This window comes from Grampus griseus (assembly GCF_964374135.1).
Source record: "Grampus griseus genome assembly, chromosome: X".
Lineage (NCBI taxonomy): Eukaryota > Metazoa > Chordata > Mammalia > Artiodactyla > Delphinidae > Grampus > Grampus griseus.
Window position 1 is genome coordinate 98,620,485 of NC_138999.1, and position 24,054 is coordinate 98,644,538.

At 36.7% G+C, this 24,054-nt stretch overlaps 1 protein-coding gene and 2 pseudogenes across 4 annotated transcripts in view; 2 read left to right on the top strand and 1 right to left on the bottom strand.

The window, feature by feature from the left end:
* HTR2C (5-hydroxytryptamine receptor 2C) overlaps positions 1–24,054 on the top strand; it is a gene marked incomplete at both ends in the record, with an annotated part of 113,348 nt that overhangs the window by 40,107 nt on the left and 49,187 nt on the right. The window lies entirely within an intron of this gene.
* Positions 9,863–10,386, top strand: LOC309839442 (ferritin light chain-like; annotated as a pseudogene). The gene has a single exon. The product of its transcript is annotated as a ferritin light chain-like (transcript).
* Positions 12,931–15,052, bottom strand: LOC309839275 (mitogen-activated protein kinase 6-like; annotated as a pseudogene). The gene has a single exon. The product of its transcript is annotated as a mitogen-activated protein kinase 6-like (transcript).

Below are 24,054 nucleotides of genomic sequence, written 5' to 3' on the forward strand. Positions count from 1 at the left end.
AGCTTTACATTTTCTGGTCTTATTTTACTGACACAGTGTACTTAGGTTCTTTTTATCTACATAGCTGAAAAAAGGTTACCATCCTTCTCTTTTCATTCTTCCTGTAAGAAAAAGATAAATCAAGCCACTTGAGTATTGTCTATTCATCTGTCTTTTCAAACATTAAAAGGAGCACCTACACGTGCTGAGCTCTATGTTGAATAAACATATTCCTTTGCCTGTTAGGAGTCGTAATGAAGGAAACTGACACAGCAGCTGATAATTTTAATACACGGTGGTATAAATGTCAAGTTAGATCTATGTCAGTTTCTTGAGAAGACAAAAAGAAACTAGCTAATGGCTTCATGGAGGTGGTGACACCTAAGCTAGTGAAATTGTGTCTCACACTCAGGTTTGTCTAGTTTCAAAGTCTGTGTTCATTTCACGATAGTGTAAGAGCAGAGGTTGTACAATGCTGAACTAGCAATTAAATGTTGCTGAATCTAAGAATAGCATGCTTTTATTTTATATAAGGTTGTTGAGATAAGAAGAATAAAAATCATTAAGAAATAATTGCTGCCAAAATGATGTAATGTTAAAATTGTATATAATAACTTTCTGATTTTGTAAAACTTTGCAATATCCAAAAGACATTAAAGTGATCAAAAGGAATAAAATAAAAATTTAGAAGCCTTCAGCTTTAGTATATGGATTCTGGAGTAAGCTTTTGTAATCTACATTTTAGAAGGAGAAAATCAGCCTGCAACTGGTATTTCTAGGGACTTGTTGCAGTACCATAATTTCAGGTAAAAAGTAATTCAAAAAGCTATCAAAGTCTTTGGTCCGGTGTCTACTTCCCCTACAGTCTTTCCCTGGACAACACATCTACTTTCATATTCTCAGCTACCATCTGCCGATGACACCCAAATCTAAAATCCAGGCCGCAAGCTTTTTCACCACTTTGAGCTTTTTATCTTCAGATCTTATGAATATTTTTATGCCAAGAGGAAAGCTTATCTGTTTGTGAAAAAGCCATGCCAAAGCAAAAGGAAGCTGATCAGAATCCAGGGAATAAAACATAAAGGTTGAAAGTTAGGAATGTAGCCAGATAGTACATTTAATCTGAGGGAAACAGGCAGGACAAGAACTGGGATTCACCAATGGGTTAAAGGAGACTTTTCCCTGTTTATCCTGCTGAGTCCCATGGGGTGCCGCAATTGCTCCATTTTACTTTCCAGCCATTTCTTCTTGCCTTTTTTCCCTTTTTTTCCCCCTGCCTATCTGATTTTCATACTTTAAAAGATTCATCTATTCCTCAAGGTGTAGACATAACAGCTTCATTTCCTGATTAACCTTTGTTGCCTCCTTAACCAGGGCTCAGGGCCTTCTCTTGTCATATGGTTTCACCATCCATCCACTATTTTCATCCCTGTAACTGTCTCAACACCTTTTCTTTTGCCATTTCATGTCTTCAATTTCAATTTTGAACCAAGACTTTCATCACACACACAAAAAAAGAAAAATTCTTATACTTCACCCCAAAGTGATTATATGATAGTGATGGTTCAGCTAAAATGTATAGTTTCTGTTTTTAAAAACCAATTTATAAAAATATTTTATATATTATATTGAATATTAATCAATAACAGATAAAATGTGACATAGTTAGACTAACAAACTGCTTATATCATAGATAGAATGGCTAAGTGTGTTCTTGGAATTCTTAGAACTTCAGAGTAAGCCTCTTATCAGGTGTAGTTTGAGGGACACTGAGAAAGTTGCTTTGTCCTCCCACACCAGCCAAAATTGTTCCCTGTCACTTTGCCTTCCCTACAATGCCAATCATAGAAATCTAATTTATATTCAAATTGCTTAATTAAAATATAGGTACTATAAATGGGAAAAAGAGGTTTGAAAGTAATGAAAGTGTCCAAGGACCAATTTCATCTTTTCATAATTTTCCCCAGACCCCCCCACTACATATTTTTTAGAGGATTAATATGCTAATGTTTATAGAATCCTTTAAAGTCTTTGGATAATGACATATATTTAAGTAGTACAATGACAATAGAAATATAGCAAAATATCCAAAGAACATACAGATGTCACATATAAATATGGAATACTCATACTGGGGAAAACCTTACATATTTCCTCTTTACCTTTACATGACATTTCTCGTCACTTTAATCATGACAATATCTGCCTTATGGAAAAAAAAGTCATGATAATATTCCCATTGCAGGCATTCATTACGAAGGCTTAATTCACTGAGAAATATATTAGCATATTAAATCTACAGTTTGTCTCTCAAGGCTAAATGTTTTATGTCACTATATTTCTAAATGCATAGTCTGAATAGAAGATAGGAGAGGAGCTATTGCAGGAAGCTTCTTCATGGGAACATTTTTGCTTTCTGGAAAGCTACTACTTGCTCCCAGCATGAGCCTTCATTAGTCATTTACATGGAATCTATTTATTAACAACCACCGGTTCATGCTCCAAACATTCAAGGTTCCTCATGGCAAAACAACCATTTCTTCCTAGGGTCACTTTTTTTCCTACTGTCTCTATGCAGCCACAATTTTGGAGATATTTTTAGTCCCACTACCTTCTCTTATGTCCCTTAGTATTCTGTGAATGGTTATTTACTCACCTAAACTGCTTTTCTGTAGAAATCATTATCTAGAGTGGTAGCCACCCCGAAACTCTATGACTCCTTCCTTGGTTACCCCAATTTTGTTCTCCATCCCTTATATGGGTTATACACTTAACAAACCTACATTATGAAAACCGGGCCATATTCTATGAAGACATTGTCTAGTAGCTAAGATGGATCCAGAATGTTTAAAGAGAATGATGAAAATGCCATCTTAAGCCCAAATAAACTGTTAGTGAATTGAAGTAGCTGATACTAATTTCCAAACTTCCCAAGTAATGCTGGCTTATAAATTGAATTATTATGCTAAAGAGTGGATATTTTGTTAAATAAAAGTAAAAAGCAACAAACAGTATAATAAGTATTTGAATATTTTTACCAGACAAAATGTCCTTTGATATTTAAGTTTATGATTAACTTTTTTAAACATACTGCAGACTTAGGTAGTCAAAAAGGTCTTTATAGTTTCATCTAATTAAATTCTTTGCACTCATAAAAAGTCATGCCACCCCGTAGATGAAAATCTACCCAAAATCCATCATACACATCCAAAATATATTTCACGATCTCCTTTATTAATGCATGCAAACATTAAAACTACAACCTCAATGATTAAATAATGTCAGAAACAGACTCAAGAAATAAGGATTTCGAGAGGGCTCGCGCCAGGGGGTGCTTCCCAGAGCTTCTGCTGCTAGTGTCCTTGTCCTCGCGGTGGGACACAGTCACCGCCCCCCCCCCCCGCCTCTGCAGAACCTCCAACACTAGCAGGAAGCTTACAAGTTCACTACCAGCTAAGCAAGGAAGAAACCCATGTATTCACCATTTATACAGAGAACTTTGCCAAGAGAAGACTGCACCACCTGAAGATTAACTGAGAGGGCAGAGGGCTTACCATTCAGATGGATCAGCAACTCTGACTCAGTTATAACTTCTCCTCAGAGGTTGAGTTCAGGGCTATCAGGTCCCTCACCTTGGGCAAAGTCACAGAGAATCTTGGATTGGATTCTGAAGTTGCTAAAGCAAACACTCTGGGTTTTGTTAGCTGTCTGGCTTCAGTCCAATACAACCACATAGCACCACTGAAGGCAGCCCTGTGCCATGCCACCACCGCACCTGTAACCATCCAAGGGATCTTGACAGAATCCAGCTGTGGCTCAATGATGGATTCGGATGTGAATGCAGTGACCATGGTGCATTCTTCATCAGATCTTTTTGAGAAGACAGATGAACCACCAATGCAGTGCAAAGTGACTCGGCTCTCATCGGAGGAGTAATAGCAGTGGTGATATTCATCATCTTCTCCATCATCGGCACCATGAGCTGCTTCCTTTACCAGCATAAGCAGTCACATCATACCAACCAGATGAAGGACAAGGAATATCCGGAAAATTTGGACAGTTCCTTTAGAAGTGACACTGATTTTCAAAACACAGTGAGCGAGTGTAAGCGGGAATATTTCATCTGAACACCTGCAGGGCCACCTCATACTCTTTCTTTGTTGTTCATTTTTGGTTTCTCCTTCTCCTCTTTCTCCTATTTTTTCATTTTGCTCATTCTCTTTCTCTGTTTTCCTTTTATTTTTGGAACATACCTGCATTCACCACAGCATCTATCCCCTCGAACCAGCCCAGAATACCAGGCAGCTATGGCCACTGCCTTCCTCTGTGACAAACTTATCATGGTGAAAGTGATCGTTCAAGAGACTGATTACTTTATACAAGGAAGAGATACATGTGTGCACATGTCCATATTCAGTTCCGTACTTCCACTTTCTAAGATGCAGCCTTCAGTTCTGCAACCATTCAGTCTTGCAGGCTTTACCTTGAACCTGAGCTCTGTGACTTCAGCATGAAATGGTCATCCTCAACACCCTCCCCCATTTCATGTCCACCCCGACCAGGGAACTCAGGGTACCAAAAGAAGATGCTAGGGCCTGGTTTGTGTCAGTGGCACTTTAAAAGGAACAAGAGAGGTTTGTTGTGTATTAATTTCCCCCCCACAGGAAGCCCATTACCCTAACTCATCATCATCGTTCACTCTAACTCATCCCCTGAGTATTTTCAAATATAGGATTCCTGATAGTCGTGAGCTATTGCTTTGTTCCTTTCTTACCACTCTCTCCCAGGGCTGACACGTTAGAGCAGCACACAATAGCATAAACCTAGGGGAAGCATGGAAAATAGTCACTTGAAACTAGGAGGTAAAAAGAAAGCTGCTAGGAAGTCGAAGTTCTATAACTTAAAAAATGCCTCTTCCAGTTTTGTGGGAAATGCTAGCTAGGTTATTCCTGGGATTATTATACATATATGTATATATATATATATCATTTTATAAATATATATATATATTATAATATATATTATTATACAGTATATACAGTATATATACAGTTCCACACAGAAAATTATATAATAAATAGTATTGTTTTGTAAACAGTCCTTTCCCTAACTAAAATAAAGTTTTACTTATCCTTGCCAGGTTTTCCAGAGAATACAGTCAGCCCTTTGTATCTGCAGGTTCTTCATCTACAGATTCAACCAACCACAGGTCAAAAATTAAAAAAAAAAAAATTCCAGAAAATTCCAAAAAGCAAAACTTGAATTTGCCACACAGCTGCAACTAGTTACATAGCAATTACATTGTACTTATAACTATTTACATAGCAATTACATTGTACTAGGTATTATAAGTAAACTAGATATGATTTATGCATTCGGGAGGATTATATGCAAACACTACACCATTTTATGTAAAGGACTTGAGCATCTACCCAGAGTCCTGGAACCAATCTGAACCCCACCCCCAATACCGAGGGATGACTGTGTTAACTAGCAGAGTGTTTTTCTATAAGTCTTTCATTTTTATCTGCTTCTACTTAATAGCACTGCCCTATTTTGGGCTATTTGACCATAAATTTCCATTCTGTCTCCTTTCAAAATCAATATGTAATGTTTAGGAGGGCTAAAGAGATATTCGGATGATGACTTGAAAAAGATATTCTACATCAGACAATCAGGCTCACCTTTCCCCTTGATACTTTTCCTCAACCCTAAGCTAAAACTAAAAGAATAGCTTTTACCTTAAAGTACCTTAAAGTATCAGAATATGTAAAAATGCTGGAAACTGGTCTTAGCATTTCACACAAGTCCTATAAAATCAAACAAAAAGAAATCTAAAACCCCAGCAGAAATCAATAAAGAGTATTGGATGCATGGCAGAACTTTTAAATGTTTATAAAAACCAGAATGATGTGACTAGAATGAGAAACAATACTAAAGTTTGTCAACCCAAAGGACCACAAACTATAAAGAGTCCAAAAGGTAGTTTATTTGGGGTCTTAGAATTGCTATTCTGGGAACACAGATTCCAGAGGAACACAGAATAGTGTCCCATCAGAGGAAATGGATAGGGGTTTTTACGGGAAAAAGCGGGAAGCTCATGCAGGCTTAGAAAAGTTGTTTCCCAAGAATTTGGATTGGAGGATAAATTTGTTCTATAAATACAATTGGGTTATTGAGCATATCTCATTTGTTACTACGGAAAGGTATGTTTTCTCTAGTTCAGAAAAAGTACAGTTCTCAGCATTTTTTTTTTCCTTTTGGCAACTCAGCAACTATTCAGCAGTTTTATTTAGACTGTTCAGCAAAAGTTCAGCACAAGCAGTGAACATGGAGTTCCTCAGGGCACGTCTCAGTCATTACTGACCTTGCTCCTTTCACATGTTCAACCTAAGTTCTATCTCCTCGGTTAGGATGGAAAAGTGGTAAAAGGAGATCTTGACTCACTCTCAGTCTTGCTTTCCAACTTCCTGATATGACAAGGGAAGCTGGAAGACTAGAAAATCTGCATTAATCTAAAAAACTGGCAGTAGAGAAAGTATAGAATACTATATAGTTGGCGTATATACGCCAAATGTGGGAATAAACATTTTTTAAAGCACGTTACTGTAAATTCACAGAGCCACATAATTTTTATAGCTACTCTTATAATTTGACAAAAATTAAGAGCGGGTCTACTGTAATCAACTTCCTACATCTCAATATAAAGTTCTTCCTTCCAGCCCTTTAACTCCTTCATTCACAAATATTGTGTTCTATGACATCATTGCAGATCTCCTTGACTTTTGTCCAACTCTCTTGCTTCCTCCAAACTTTACTTTCTTCCCTTTCCAGCTTTCTCTGAGAAGACTTATCTTATAAACCTGGGGAGAGTTAAGTTTATCATACTCAGTATTTCCAGAATATCATGTGCACTACCTCTGTCATGGCACTTAACTCATTGTAGGGAAATTTTTGTTTGCATGTTTGTCTCTCCATTATACAGTGAATCCCTAGTTATTAACATAGAAAAATTTTCAATGAAACACAATACAAATTGAATTAACAGGGTGAAGTCATGGCTTTTAATATGTATATTCAAATCCAAATTATCAACTGCATCACTTTCAGTGTTAATATCACCAAACTTCAGGGGTTTTGGGCTTTGATCTGTAACTAATTTATGAGGTTACTGTGATGCATAAATGACATAATCTGTAAAGTTTCCTGGAAAAAAAATATACCTAACTAATGCTAGTTTCTTTTTATCTAATGAATTTAAGGATTTTTAAACATATTATGAAATATATAAATATGGCATTGTGATAGGTTAAACACAATAAACTATAATTAATCCTGGTAGAGCCTGAAAATCATTTAATAAACTTCAATGCATATTTCTAATAAACATTTTTCAAAGACGGAAATAGAAAAGTCATTTCTTAATATATTCTAAGTCAACAGCCAGTATAATAACAATGTGTGGATGTAGGATTAAACATATAAAAACATTTTTTAAAAAGTTAAAAGTACAGCAATAGGTCATACTATTTATGATAGATGAGACATCAAAATCAATGATAAAAGAAAACATGTTAGATAAATTTAGACTCTTGGCCTCATTTCACACACGAAAATAAATTCTAGGAAGATTAAAAAGTTGACTATTTAAAACCTATCCAAGTAAACACAAGAAGAAATTGAAAAGGATATTTAGCCAACTATTGGATATTTACCTAACATCTAAGATGAAGAAACCATAGGTGATTACACAAATGAGAAGACTGAGAGATTTGGCTACATAAAAATATAACATTTCTGACTACAGAAACATTTTTTTAAAATGTAAAGTAGAACATAACTAATTATCAGAGAAATGCAAATCAAAACTACAAGCAGGTATCACCTCACACTGGTCAGAATGGCTATCATCAAAAAGACTACAAACAATAAATGCTGGAGAGGGTGTGGAGAAAAGGGAACCCTCTTGCACTGTTGCTGGGAATGTAAATTGGTACAACCACTAGGGAGAACAGTATGGAGGTTCCTTTAAAAACTAAAAATAGAACTACCATATGACCCAGCAATCCCAATCCTGGGCAGATATCCGGAGAAACCATAAATCGAAAAGATACATGCACCCCAATGTTCACTGCAGCACTATTTACAATAGCCAAGGCATGGTAGCAAACTAAATGTCCTTTGCCAGAGGAATGGATAAAGATGTGGTGTATATATATATATATATATATATATACAATTGAATATTCCTCAGCCATAAAAAAAGAACAGAATAATGCCATTTGCAGCAACATAGATAGACCTAGAGATTATCATATTAAGTGAAGTCAGAAAATGACAAATATATATCAATCATATGTGGAATCTAATTTTAAAAATGATACAAATGAACTTATTTACAAAAGAGAAACAGACTTACAGATATCAAAAACAAACTTAGGCTTACCAAAAGGGAAACATCGTGGGGGGGGGGATAAATCAGGAGCTTGGGATTAACATACACACACCACTATATAAGATAGATAAGGAACAAGGAGCTACTGTATAGCACAAGGAACTATACTCAATATTCTGTGATAACCTATATGAGAAAAGAATATGAAAAAGAATGGATATATGTATAACTGAATCACTTTGCTGTACATTTGAAACTAACACATTGTAAATCAACTATACTCCAATAAAATTTTTTAAAAAACGTAAAGTAGACTGGGATAAAATAATTGCAGCAAGAAACAAACATAAGCAAAATTACAAGATAAAGCAATGACTGACATAAAATATTTGTCTCAAATATTTAACAATTGTGTTAAAATACTATATTATAAAATATACCTATAGGTTTATTTAGAAGAACAGTGTATAATGCATCCCCTAGATACTGGGAAATGAATATGAACATGATGTTTCCATATTCTCATTCATACTTCTGTTCAAAATCACCATTTCCATTCTGTATATTAGTAATACGATCTCAGTGTGCAAAATTTTCTACAATTTCTAAACTGTGTGAGATTATAAAATTTTAAGATGTGTTTACAACACAAAAATTATATGTGGATATAAGTCTTTAGTCCTTCCAAAATTCTCTCTTCCTTAAAAGCAACAAGAAATTTTACAAAAATTGTCAGAATCAACTAATTCAGGACTCTGGAAGTTACTTAAAAGCTCAAAGCAATCCAGGGAGTGTTTATTCAAAAAAATGACTGAATTTTGCTAAGAGCAGCAGTCTCTGTAGCATTTTAACTTGCCCTATTTCATTACCCGTCTCAGGCTCCGGGGTAGCCTTGAAAACCAAGAGCCTGCAATCTCAGTGCAAACTAGCAGCCCAATACCTACCAGAGGGAACAGAGTTAGCACACTCCTTCAGAGCCTCATTTCCAGAGAATTTTCATTATTTGACATGTCTGGTGGTCCCCTGGAAGAATTAACACCAATTCTTCAAAAACTTTTTCAAAAAATTTTTTTAAAAAGAGGAATTCTTCCCTACTCTTTGTATGAGACTGATAATATCCTGATACCAAAACCAGACAAAAATAGCATAAGGGAAAAAATATATAAATCAATATCCTGTATGAATATAGATGCAAACATCCTTAACGAAATACTAGCAAATATATGAAAAAGGTTGGACACCAATATAATGGGTATTATCCCAGAAATGCAAAGTTGGGGCAAGCCGCTCAGGCGGTCCTGCGGATCTGTCTTTTGCTTCAACAGTGTTGGGGCAAAACAGACCGAGGGACGCCCCTTGCTCCAGCCTCCAACCACCCTCCAACCTTTTTTCCAGTCGCAACTTTCGGAATCAGCCACTCAGCCACCCTCAGCTTTCGGGACCAGCCAACGCCATTTTTTGAGCTTAACTCCGTATTACCGATCAACCATGAGCTCCCAGATTCCTCAGAATTATTCCACTGAGGTAGAGGCTGCCATCAACCGCCCAGTTGACATGCATCTGGGTCCTCCTACACCTACCTCTCTCTGGGCTTCTATTTCCACCGCGAGGATGTGGCTCTGGAGAACGTGGGCCACTTTTTCTGTGAATTGGCCAAGGAGAAGCACGAGGGCGCCCAACGTCTCTTGAAGATGCAAAACCAGTGCAGCAGCCGCACCCTCCTCCAGGAGCACAGAAGCCGTCCCAAGATGAGTGGGGTAAAACCCAGGATGCTATGGAAACCGCCATTCTCATGGAGAAGAACCTGAGCCAGGCCCTTGCGGACCCGCAGGCCCTGGGTTCTGCCCGCGCAGACACGCACCCCTGTGACTTCCTGGAGAGCCGCTTCCTGCAGGAGCAGCTGAAACTCATCAAGCAGATGGCGACCACCCGACTAACCTCCACAGGCTGGCTGGTCCCAGGCTGGGCTCAGCCAGTATCTCTTTGAAAGGATCACCCTCAAGCACAACTAGGAGCCTCCAGAGCCCAGAAGCCTTTGAGGAGCCCCCCTGGTGTCAGGGCTTCTGCCTGAAGCCCGTCTCTGCAGCCACTAGGGCTTTGTAACCGCCCTGGGGCCCTCTCCCAAGCCTTGAACCAAATGGAAACAATAAAGCTTTTGGCAGCAAAAAAAAAAAAAGCAAAGTTGGTTCAACCTGTGAAAATCAATCAATATAATGCCCCTTATTAACAGAATAAAGGGAAAAACACTACCTGATTACCTTAATAGACTCAAAAAAGCATTTGACAAAATCCAACCCCTTTTGTGATAAAAACAGATATGTGGAATCTAGAATGATGGTACAGATGAACCGGTTTGCAAGGCAGAAATAGAGACACAGATGTAGAGAACAAATGTATGGACACCAAGGGGGGAAAGCTGGATGGGCGGGGAGCGTTGATGGGATGAATTGGGAGATCGGGATTGACATATATACACTAACACGTATAAAATACATAACTAATAAGAACCTGCTGTATAAAAAAAAAATAAAATTCAAAAAAGTATTTAGCTCTGAAACAAAAAAATGATATTTTAAGAATAAAGTTGTATTACTAAAAAAAAAAATACTGAATCATCTCCATCAACCCTCAACCACACCTCAGTTCCCCCTTCCTAGCCCTTGAGGTCAGGTGTTGGCTAACTACATCCATGTGCCAAATCCTGGTGACTACTGATATTGATAAATAAAGTTTTCTCGGAATACAGTCACACCCATTCTTTCAAGGATCGCCTATGGCTGCTTTCAACCTACAAAAGTAGAGTTGAGTAGCTGCGAAGACTAAAATATATATTACTTAGCCCTTTACAGAAAATGTTTGCCATTCTCTGGTTTAAGATGCCGTTTGAAAATCCCAAGTTTTTCCTTGTTTGTTTTTTGGTTTTGTTTTGTTTTTCCATTGGCTTTCTTCTTTCTTAATTGCTGCATGTGAAAAAAAATAAAATGCCCTTCTACTCCATGTGTGCTTTTCTTTTGTCCAGTTAATTTATTTAATTAGTTTTTCATCTTATAATATTTCTCACTATACTATAAAATCATGAGAACAAGTATAATGTTTGCCTTCTGTATCATTATCTCCATCTACCTACTATATATTAAGAACTTAATATTTATTAAATACATAAATCAATGCCACATCAGTAAAACACCTTAAACTTATTTTGGAACAAGGAAGAGAATAAATCCATAAATTAATAAAATATACCAATTCTCCTAAAATTCATTTCAATATATTTCTATCATATTAACAATTCATACTAATAATTTGAGTAATGTATTACTCTGAAAAGAACATGCCTATTATACAATGTAGTAGTTACTTCAATACTTGGCTCCTGAAACATATTGTCACTGGTTTTGTGGGGTTTTTTGTTTTGTTTATTTTTACATTTAACCTAATTTTATTCATGCTTGCCTTGGGATGGGGAATAGGTCATTCAGTAAAAACATACAATAGAAACAAAATATGTCTTATCATGTACAACTTTTAAACTACAATAATTATGTACCTTAATTACTTCCATGCACACATGTCGAACATTACAGTTTTCTTTTTAAATAAACACAATTAAGACTTCTAGGAGCATTTTATAATAAAGTAATTCCTAATTTTTCTTTGTAGATAGATCAAGTACCTCCAAAATGCAAATTCCTATACACAGTGAGCGCTTTACTTAAAATGAATACTTAAGTAAATTAAGTACATGGACAGCCTTAGGATAAGCTGACATATATTCAGCTAAGTAGACAACAAACCATAGTGCCAAATGGAAAAAGTGTATTTGCAAATAAATTTCAAAAACTAAGTTAACTTTTTAGAATTAAATACAGAAAATATATTGATTTGCTAAAATAAATAAGATGTGATGTAGTAACACTTCACTATAAAGAATGCATACCAGAACATTTATAAACGGTGAGTGAATCTTATTAAGAATACTGCAATAAACGCTGGCTAAATAGAAGTGCATATTGTGAAGCACTATGGGTAGTATATGTTTTGCCACATACTTCTGTTACCTTGAGGTAGATAACACATGTGTACCAAATTCGTCATTCATTTTCAGTTGCTGCTGGTATCATGTGTTTTGAAGAAATGTGTACAGTAGGAAAAACTTGGAAATACTCAAGAATGAAAAATATTTTAAGAAAAAAATATATATTTTCATGCAATTATGTAGTCTCACTGTGTAAATTTCAAGGCAAGATTTTTGTTTCCTGTAAAACAGATCATTGTTCTATGAGAGAATGTTTTTTACTTGTCTTAGTGCATTTCTTTTGTCTCCTCCCGCATTGCATTATTTTGCTCTATTCTTTATTTTTGTGTGCAAATGACATGCCAGTTAAAATGAAAACCATCTCACATGTAGAAAAAAAGTCTGGATTTTAAAAACCAAGAAAAAAATGCTTTCTAAATGACACCATCTGATTCAAGTAAAAAACTGACTTAAACACTAGTAATAACAAAGACAAAACACATTTCATGAAGAATACAAAAAGAAATGCCTGCTGAGTGTTTTAGTTCAGATGTTTCAGAATGCTGCTGTATGTTTTATGAGAAATCTGAGGGGAAGATTTCATAGCAGGAGGTGTTAATGTGGCCTGCATTGACTTAAGTGGTGATCCAGCTGGACTGTGAAACTGTGGGATGCCTATGGATTCAAGCTGCTTGTTAAAGAGGAACTCCCCACTGTTGTTCAGAAATCCTTCCTCACTTCCTCTCTCCTCAAGCTTCCCATCCTCTACCGGCTCAGTTTCTAGCATTTCAATATCTTCTTCCTTGCTAAAGAACTTGTCCAGGTAACTGGGGTAAGTGTTTTCCTTTTCAATTTGCTCATCCTTCCTTACCTCACAACAAAACTGACTTATGAGAAAACAGTCCTCCCCATCACCCACAAACTGGCTATCCCAAGAAGACTGGTACAAGCCTTCTAACTGAGCCAAATTGGCCATTCTTTTTTCCTGTTTTTCTCGGCTTACTGACTTTGATATCAAACTTTTCAATTCTAGTTGGGACACTGAGCTATTCAAGTCATTCAATTTGTCATCAACAGCAGTAGGCTCATGTTGTGAATTAAGTTGAATAGTTCCTGCAATAAAGGAATCAAAATCAAATCCCTGATTCTTTTCCCTTTCTTTTTCAGCAAGTTGCTGTGATGCTATTGGACTTTAACCAATCCATTCCTTTCACATTTTGACTTGCCTTTCTTATCAGATTTTTCTTTGCTTTGTTCTTTCCAATAAGTGTGGGTTCATAGTAATGATTAACTTCACTCTCTCTCCAAACCAAGTTATCTAAGTATGATGATGACCTCGTTTTGTAGTTACCAGTATGGCTACACTCCAGATCACAATATTTGTTTTCATGATGATCTGGGTATTGCCAACAAGGCTCAGTAGAGTAATTGGTCTCAAAAGCAGGATCCTCCAAATACTTTTCACTATCTCCATCCAAATATTTTCGAGATCAACTTGTACTTCTTCTTCATCAGTGACATCAGACAGAGCTCTTGGGTCAAGCTGAACTTCATCAGTATCAAAGTTGTTATGTATAGGCCAATCATGCTCTGAAAATTGACAATCATGGTACCTTTCCCAGTTATAAATGTGACTATGAGTTTCATCCATAAGCAAAATATCATCAACTTCATCTTTAATATGAAAAGGATGACCTGAAATTGGCTCATCCATTGGAAAAGAATAAATGCTCATGTAAGGATGAGAAAGCACTTCTTCTGCTGTCAACCAATCCATGGGGCTAAATGTCAAAATTTGTTCCAGGAAATCCAGTGCTTCTCGACTGATTCCGGGGAGCAGCTGAGTTAAGGGTTTGTGTGGCTCAGTCATGTCATTTCTAATGTAAACTGGAATTATGCTGAGAAGCCCCTGTCAATCTTCCTCATGTACAATAGGAATAGACTCTAAAATCAGCTGCATCTGTTCAAGTTCATGTGCACCTGCAAAGAGGGTTTTACCAGGCAGCATGTCAGCAAAGATGCAGCCTGCAGCCCACATGTCAATGGCTTTAGTATATGTATTAGGACAAAGTAAAAGAGGTGGGGATCTGTACCATTTAGGAACCAATCCTTCAGAAAGATGACCTTAATGGGAATAATGGGGATCCATGATCCATGCAAGACCAAAGTCACCTATCTTCAGCACCAAGTCTTCAGTATTAATGAAAAGATTAGCTGGTTTCAGATCTCTGTGCAGTACGTTTGCTGAGTGAATATATTTGAGCCCACGTAGCAGCTGATACATGAAAAGCCTGGCATGCTCTTCCAGTAACGGGCCCTGCTCCAGCACATTAGCCAAGTCTGCCTCCATGTACTCCTGAACAATGTAAACACTGTTCAATTTGGTAAGAGAGCCCACATCATCTGTTAACAGGCTACCACTAGGACCAAGAATTTCAAACACCTTCACAATGTTATCATGGTCAAGTCTAAGAATTTTGATTTCACGTAGAGCATGTTTGACACTCTGGGGATCAGTAAGGACAATTTTCTTGATGGCTACTCTTTTGTCACAGTCATTGTCTACAGCAGAAAAAACCAAGCCATTGCCTCCACAACCCAATGGTTTTAAGTCCATATAACTAGAGCCCAGATTTCATGAGACTTTTAAATTTCTCTGCCATTTTGAAACCCTTACTATTGCCTCTTCCTTTCAAATTGTTGAACTTGTGTAAATAAGGAAGAAAATTGGCATCAAAAGGAAAGATCTTTCAAAAAGGTAGAAAAAATAATAATTTTGCTTCCACAGCAAGGTGGTTTCATTGCATATGCCAACCAGGCCTGTTGAGTTCCCCTTAGATTTAAAGCTCAAAAAGCTCTACTCATACTGAGAATTAAAAAGATTGCAGTACTCATAGGTGAAGAAAGGGGCAGCAACTCTGTAGACATTTAAAGAAAACACTCAAGAAACTCAAACGGAATGAAGTGACATTCAGATTTACTGTGCTGAAGGATTTAACATTTAACAAAAATGTGAATAAATATGCATACAACAGGCTTCTATGAACATTCTCCTCACAGTGCAGATACATTCAGTGTTGGACTGGTCCTGAGCAGCATCATTCTAAGGTGCTGGCAAGCACTATTTCCGTTTTGCTTCTTTTCTTCCTTTGTTGCTGTATATTTCAACAGGAAGCTCTGGGGGCGGTTGGTTAACAAAATGTCTTTCGTTAGTGACCAGGTGGCTCCAGCTCACCACAATCACAATCACACCTACCGTCCATCTTACTCTGATACAACGGGACTTCTACGATTCATCGAGGGAGTGCGGGGCCCACGGACAGCCCCCAGTGTCGGCTCAGGTCTCCGGCTGTGCTGGCGGTGGCGTCTCCGAGGCACGGTTTTGTTATTTTAAAGCAAATTTGTGAAAGTTTCAGGGAAATTTTTTAAATGGCAATATTTTAATTGTAAACCACAACTTTATAAGTCATATATATGTAAAATATAGTTTGTTTTTAGCTATGGAATTCGATGTCAATATTGCTTTCCTTTCCCCTTTAAGAAGCTTTAGAAGGAGTTTCCGTTTTCTGTTAATTAAAATTTCACAGTAACTTTTTTTTTTTTTTCCGGTACACGGGCCTCTCAGTGTTGTGGCCTTTCCCGTTGCGGAGCACAGGCTCCGGACGCGCAGGCTCAGCGGCCATGGCTCACGGGCCCAGCCACTCCACGGCATGTGGGATCTTCCCGGACCGGGGCACGAACCCGTGTCCCCTGCATCAGCAGGCGGACTCTCAACCACTGCGCCACCAGGGAAGCCCCACAGTAACTTTTAATCTATTCTCATTCTGCAGAGTAAACTGTTTGAACAGGGAATAAATAAAAACCAAAAAGCTTTACTAAAACTTAGGATGTGGGGATGTTTGAAATTGGGCATATGAAAGGCAGTGAATAAGTATTGGTTTCAACCTATGATGTAACAGAAGGGAGGTCATGGGGGCATTCAAGGTTAATACCTGGAGTTCACTTGGAGATGTATTGAATATTTTTAAGCCTTGGGTATTTACTGCAAGTAATCAAAAGGATCACTAACTAGAGAAAGCAGATATGGGTATGGGTTACAAATTCACAAACAGCAGTTACTAGGGTGCTCTAATTAAGGCTGTAGATGGTGTCTCTTTGACATAGCTACTTTGAGTGTTCTAAAATCATGATTGCTACTCCATGCTTTAAGAAATCTGCCTGATACCTGGCAGCATGTTGTTGACACTAGTATCAGTAGCTATTAATTTAGACTTGACTAGATTTTTAGTAAATATTAGTATATAAATTTAAGATAAAAGTAAATTGAGGGGCTTCCCTGGTGGCACAGTGGTTGAGAATCCACCTGCCAGTGCAAGGGACACGGGTTCGAGGCCTGCTCTGGGAGGATCCCACATGCCGCGGAGCAACTGGGCCCATGAGCCACAACTACTGAGCCTGCGCGTCTGGAGACTGTGCTCCGCAACAAGAGAGGCCGTGATAGTGAGAGGCCTGTGCACGGCGATGAAGAGTGGCCCCCACATGCCACAACTAGAGAAAGCCCTCGCACAGAAACGAAGACCCAACACAGCAAAAATAAATATATAAATTAATAAACTCCTACCCCCAACATCTTTTTTTAAAAAAAAAAAGTAAATTGATTTTACAGGTTTTGTCCTATATCTTTAGTTTAAATATATTGTAGAAAATGTATCCTCCCAAATAGTAAATTAACTAGTAGCCACCAAAAATTTAGAAACATTGATCCAAAAATTTCAAATGATAAATTGTTCAGTCAGGGATAAGTTATTCATTACTTGAATACTAATCTTTAATAAAATGTGCATTTTAGTATTTATGAATATGTTATTAGAGATTTAAAGGATTATTATAAAAAAGCATTATTCAAAAGAACATTTTAGGTTTACTTTGGTCTTTAGTGAACATTAGAATGATGGGGTGGTCATCATATTTATCATTCAAGTACCTAGGAGAATTACCAAAATTTAATCCTGCTAGTATCATCAAGACTTGATAAATTATGAATACCAGATACTTTTTTAAAAATATATTTTCTCCTGTTGAGTTAGCAATCACCTTACATAAATGACACAGTCAAATAGGCTTTTTCTTTTCAATATAAAGTACCAGATTATGGGTGTGCTTAATGTATTAAAATGAAACCAAAACCAAAAAATCTAGAGGCATAAATTTAAAGCCACAATAATATCTTATTCTCTTACCTCTATCTTTTCTTTTTCCCACACTACTGTGCTAGGGTAGAGCCACATAGTACAAATAGCAGAATTTTTCATTAATGTATACTTGGTTAGGTAGAAAGCACCAGGAAAACACTCATCATTTCTTCTTTGTCTTTCTCCCTTTCCCACCCAAGATCCATAAAATTGCCGAGTCTTCCATTCTCTGGAGAAAATATAAACAGAGACATGGAAATCATTGCCATATTCCCATAGGGAAAGACTTGAAGCCAACTTGAAAGGAACTAGCTCAATTGCAAATCATAAGGAAAGCTCCAGGGTGGATGGGTTGTGGGACTATTTCAGGGAAACAAATCCAGGGTGTTATTCAAAAAGGTATTATACATCATATTGAGCCTTTCAGGTGTCTGGTCCTGGTGGAACTTCAGGTTCATGAATTTTTACAGGTAGAAAAGTTCTCAGAGCTGAGAGGCTTGAGATAGGAAAGTACATAATGCAAAATTTATTCAGCTGAAAGAACGAGGCCGACAGAATCTGTCTTTAGCTAAGTTTCTTATTTATTTCAGTATGTGGTAGTCAGACTGCATAGCCACAGAGCAGCGAGTCTCAGGATGATGCTTCTAGACCTATGTTTTTGGCAAATAACTTGTGATACATATAAGATGGTTAATTTCAACTGGGATAACCTGGGATAACTGGGATAAATGTATGCAGCCCATCTAGGTTCTTCTAGCAATAGAATTGCCTCTACTGTAATATAAGAAGTCTGTGTTTATATTATTTAGAGTGGCTTATATAATTTAGAGGTTTATGTATTTATTTAGTAAGGGTCGACAAAATTGGAAGTGGAACTGGAGAGTGTTTGTAATCCATGATATATCTTGGCATCTATGTCAAGAGAATTTTCTCTTTTTATTTAAGTTGATGGAAAAGTATATTGTTAGAGATACGGGGTTTAAGTTTGAGTAAGAGGTGGGTTATTAGTTACCAGGCTTCTAGATCATGTAGGCCATTAGTAATCACAGCCAGTTCATCGGGAACAGAAGACCAGCTTGGAAGAGGTCTCCCTGAAATGGTTCACACAAAGACACATCAAGCGACAAGCCCTTTGATAGAAACTGGAAGGAACTTCATGATGCAGCAGTTAACAGTTACATGGGTGGGGAGGTTGAACATCCTGCATAGTGCTGCCAGGAAATCCCTATTTTATACTAAGAGGGGGCTGGCTGGTTGCATATGTAGGATGTCCCATCTCCCCGCCCACATCGTCGAGACATACCAGACCGCCCACATCATCAGGACATATACCAAAAACACCACTCTGCCTCACTGAAGAACCATAAAATCTACGTGTCAAGGAAGTACAGATGCTAAGCTACATCACTAGAAAGGCATTCTGACAACTCTTCATTAGAGGATAGAGTACTGTTTTCTATGACCTTGGCTCATGAGACACAGTGGGTGTATGAGTGGATCTGTAAGCTCAGGGCCAGTAGGAAATTATTGAACAATAGTAGCCAGATGAAGAACCTGCAGAGTTCCCAGCAACTCCACTAGCCATACAAGTAATGCCTCCAGAATTGCACCTCCTCCTTTCAGCACTACACCAAGGTAGGTGAGTTTAGTAGTTGGACATATTTACTTAGGGTGCTCAGAGACAGAGTAGATAGAGGGAGAGAGAATTTAATTCCTACTGCAGAGAGAAGCGAAGGTTATAGCCTAAAAAGCATCCCAGAATTTCAGGTCTGAGTGTCAAGGTAATACTTTTTTAAATGTCTCAACTTCAGAAGCAGGAGATTTGGGTGCAGTGGCCCAGAGAAGATCCAGTAATTCTAAATCAAGTTCAAGTGGGTGCAAACACAGTCTAGTATCAGGGAAGACTCAAGTTGCAAGGGAGTGGGTGTGATTCCAAGGGAGAAAGTTAGTGGCATTCTCCGAAAACATTTAGAAGAAATAATTGATGTAAGATGCAGTATCCAATGATACCCAGGAGACTCCATCAAAGGCAAGGTGATAGGAAACATCAAGAACAGGGCTGAGCCCTTCAAAAACATGGGATAAGGAATAAAATAGTAAAGCAAAATCCAGCTTTACTGAATTTTATGGGCTAGACTCTTCTACTTCTGGATTCTCTAGAGAAGATAATCTCAGAATAAAAATAAGTCCATATATTTATTGGACTAATTTATTTAACTAAAATATATTTAAATGGAATAAATATAGCTTTATTAAAAATACACTGTCATACTTACCTTCTCAGTTTTCTCCATAGACTGAAAATTTCACTATGGACCTGTATATGAAAATTACTGATCTATAGGAGACGCTGCTGATAATCAATTCTGTCGATAGCATCAACCTGAGTGACAGCCTAGGATGCCATTGAGTTTTCCAGACTTTAATTAAGGTCCACATTAACCTGGCCATCTCAAAAGACTTTGGAGTTCTAAAAAGGCTTTATTCACTATGCATTCAAATCTGGGTTAAGTTTCCAGTAAACTGCCCTGGCTTTGGCAGTCTTCAAAGAGTGCAAGTGGGCCAATGTTAGGCTAAGGAAAAGGCTGACTCAGGTTTGGGGATTCAGAGCTCTTGTATCCTTTTAATTTAATTTAATTTAATTTTGTTTTATTTTATTTTATTCTCAGCAGCACACTCTCCACTGAAATTCTGGCCTCGGTTCATGGTTCAGGAAATTTGTGATTTCATGTCTAAGGACCCCAAAATCCCACAAAATTTATGCGCAAACCATTGTTTATAATTATAATTCCCTTATACCTGTCTATGGAGTCTACAGAGATATTTCTTCTTTCATCACTGATAATGATAATTTGTGTCTTCTAGTTTTATTTTTCTCCCTCAGTCTGTTTGGATGTTTATCAATTTTATAAATCTTTTCAAATAACCAATATTTCATTTCATTGAATTTTGTCTGTTATTGTCTTTCCTCAATTTCATTGATTTCTGCTTTTGTATTCATTACCTCCTTTCTTCTGATACTTTGGATTTAATTTTTACCCTTCTTTGTCCATTTAATATGGAAGCTTAGATCATGGATCTGAGATATTTTTTCTTTTCTAAAATAAACCATTAATGTTAGTAATTTCCCTCTGAGTACTGCTTTAACACTGTCACACAAATTTTGATGTTTTAATTTTCATTTAGTTCAAATTATTTTCTAAGTTAATTTATCTTCCTTTTAGAAACATGGATTGTGTAGACCTGTGTTAATTGCCAGATGCTTTGACTTTTTCAAGATATCTTTTTGTTACTGATTTTTAGGTTAATTCTGTTATGGTCAGAGAATATACATTATATGATATCAATTATTTTAATTCCTTAAGATTTAATTTATGGCTCAGGATGTGTTGTTTCCCAATCAATTTCCATGAGCTCTTGAAAAGAATGTGTATACTCCTATTGTTGGTTAGAGTGTTTTGTAAATGCCAATTTGTTGTAGTTTGTTGTTAGTGCTGTTCAGTTCTTTCATATCGTTGGTAATTTTCTGTCTACTTGTTATGTTAATTACTGAGGAAAAGATGTTGAAATCTCAAAGTATAATTGTGATTGTACTTCTTTTCCCCTAGGGAATGCACACTTTATTGATAGAGCTATAAAGAAATGTTAAGTTACTGGTTACTGTAAATGTCAGGACTGTGGTTAATTTGGGGGGGAGAAGGGTTTACAATTGGGTCAGAGCACATGGAAGGGCTTCTAAGGTGGCTGGAAAAGTGCTATTTCCTTTTTTTGGTAAAAGATACATATCATAAAATTCATCATTTTAACCATTTTTAAGTATACAGTTCAGTAACATTAAGTATATTCACACTGCTGTGAAGCCGTTACCACTATCCATTTCCAGAATTTATCATTCCAAACTGAAACTCTGTACCCATTAAACAATAACTCCTATTGCTCCCTTCCCCCAGCCCCTGGTAACTACCATTCTGCTTTCTGTCTCTGTGAATTTGACTATTTTACAAACCTTATATAAGTGGAGTCATCATTCTGTGTCTGGCTTATTTCACTAAGAATGTCTTCAAGGTTCCTCCATGTTGTAGCATGTATCTTAATTTCATTATTTTAAAGATGAAGCAATGGTCCATTGTACATATATGTGTGTGTGTGTGTGTGTATATACATATATATATATAGTGATTGTACTTTTGTTTTCTTTTTTTTTTTTGCTTCATGAAATTTGAATCTCTGTTATTAGGTGCATAAATGTTCACTATGGTTATATTCCCTTGAGGAATTGACACTTTTATCACTATAAAATGGTTTCTGTTATCCCTAGTAATATTCTTTGATCTGAAATTTATTTTGTCTAATATTAATATAGCAACTCCAGCATTCTTTGATTAGTGTTTGCATAGTTTACCTTTTTCCATTCTCTTACTATATAGCTATCCATATTGTATTTAAACTTGTAGGTTTCTTATAGACAGCATATAGTATTATTGTTCTTCTTTTTAATCCAACATGGCTATCTCTTTAAATTGATACAAATTACACCTTATACCATTTACATTTAATGCAATTATTAATTTGTTTGTAATTATGTCTGCTATTTTATTATTTTCTATTTATTCCTTCACTTTTTCATTCCTTTTTTTCTATTTCTGAATTATTTGGTGGGTTCTACATTTCATTTTAGTATTCCATTTTTATTGATCTGTTGAAGTTTTACTATATTTCTCTGTACAATTTTTTAGTGATTGCTTCTTAGATTGAAATATACATATCTAATCTGTCAAAATTTCCTTATAATTAGTACTTTATTCACTTCAAGTGAATATAAAAAACTTACAACCATATCGTCCCCTTGGCGCCTCCCCTTTTTGTTTTAATTGCAATATGGAGTACATCTATATACATTGAGAACCTTCAGATGATTTTATAGTTTTTCTTTTTGACAGTCACATATATTTTAAAGATTTAAGAAAAGAAAAATAATTATTATATTTTCCCAGATTGTTTACCATTTCTGTTGTTCCTCACTTATTCTTTTTTTTAAAATCAGGAACCTTCATTTTTTATTAATTTTTATTGGAGTATAGTTGCTTTACAATGTTGTGTTAATTTCTACTGTACAGCAAAGTGAATCAGTTATACGTATAAACATATCCCCTCTTTTTTAGATTTCCTTCCCATTAAGGTCACCCCAGACCACTGAGTAGAGTTCCCTGTGCTATACAGTAGGTTCTCATCAGTAATCTATTTTATTCATAGTAGTGTATATATGTCAGTCCCAATCTCCCAATTCATCCCATCCCCCCTTCCCCCCTTGGTATCCATAAGTTTCTTCTCTACATCTGTGTTTCCATTTCTGCCTTGCAAACCAGTTCATCTGTACCATTTTTCTATATTCCACATACATGCATTAATACACAATATTTGTTTTTGCCTTTCTGACTTACTTCACTCTGTATGACAGTCTCTAGGTCCATACACGTCTCTACAAATGACCCAATTTCATTCCTTTTTATGGCTAAGTAATATTCCATTGTATATATGTACCACATCATCTTTATCCATCCGTCGATGGGCATTTAGGTTACTTCCATGACCTAGCTACTGTAAATAGTGCTGCAGTGAACATTGGGGTGCAGGTGTCTTTTTGATATATGGTTTTCTCTGGGTATATGCCCAGTAGTGGGATTGTGGGGTCATATGGTAATTCTATTTTAGTTTTTTAAGGAACCTCCATACTGTTCTCCATAGTGGCTGTATCAATTTACATTCCCACCAACAGTGTAAGAGGGTTCCCTTTTCTCCACACCCTCATCAGCAGCTGAGGGTTGTCTTTTCGTCTTGTTTATAGTTTCCTTTGCTGTGCAAAAGCTTTTAAGTTTCATGAGGTCCCATTTGTTTCTTTTTGTTTTTATTTCCATTACTCTAGGAGGTGGGTCAAAAAAGATCTTGCTGTGATTTACGTCAAAGAGTGTTCTTCCTATGTTTTCCTCTAAGAGTTTTATAGTCTTCGGTCTTACATTTAGGTCTCTAATCCATTTTGAGTTTATTTTTGTGTATGGTGTTAGGGAGTGTGCTAATTTCATTCTTTACATGTAGCTGTCCAATTTTCCCAGCACCAGTTACTGAAGAGACTGTCTTTTCTCCATTGCATATCCTTGCCTCCTTTGTCATACATTAGTTGACCATAGATGTGTGGGTTTATCTCTGGGCTTTCTATCCTGTTCCATTGATCTATATTTCTGTTTTTCTGCCAGTACCATATTGTCTTAATTACTGTAGACTTGTAGTATACTGTAAAGTCAGGAAGTCTGATTCTGCCAGCTCTGTTTTTTTGCCTCAAGATTGCTCTGGCTATTCGGGGTCTTTTGTGTTTCCATACAAATTTTAAGATTTTTTGTTCTAGTTCTGTAAAAAATGCCATTGGTCTTTTGATAGGGATTGCATTGAATCTGTAGATCGCTTTGGGTAGTACAGTC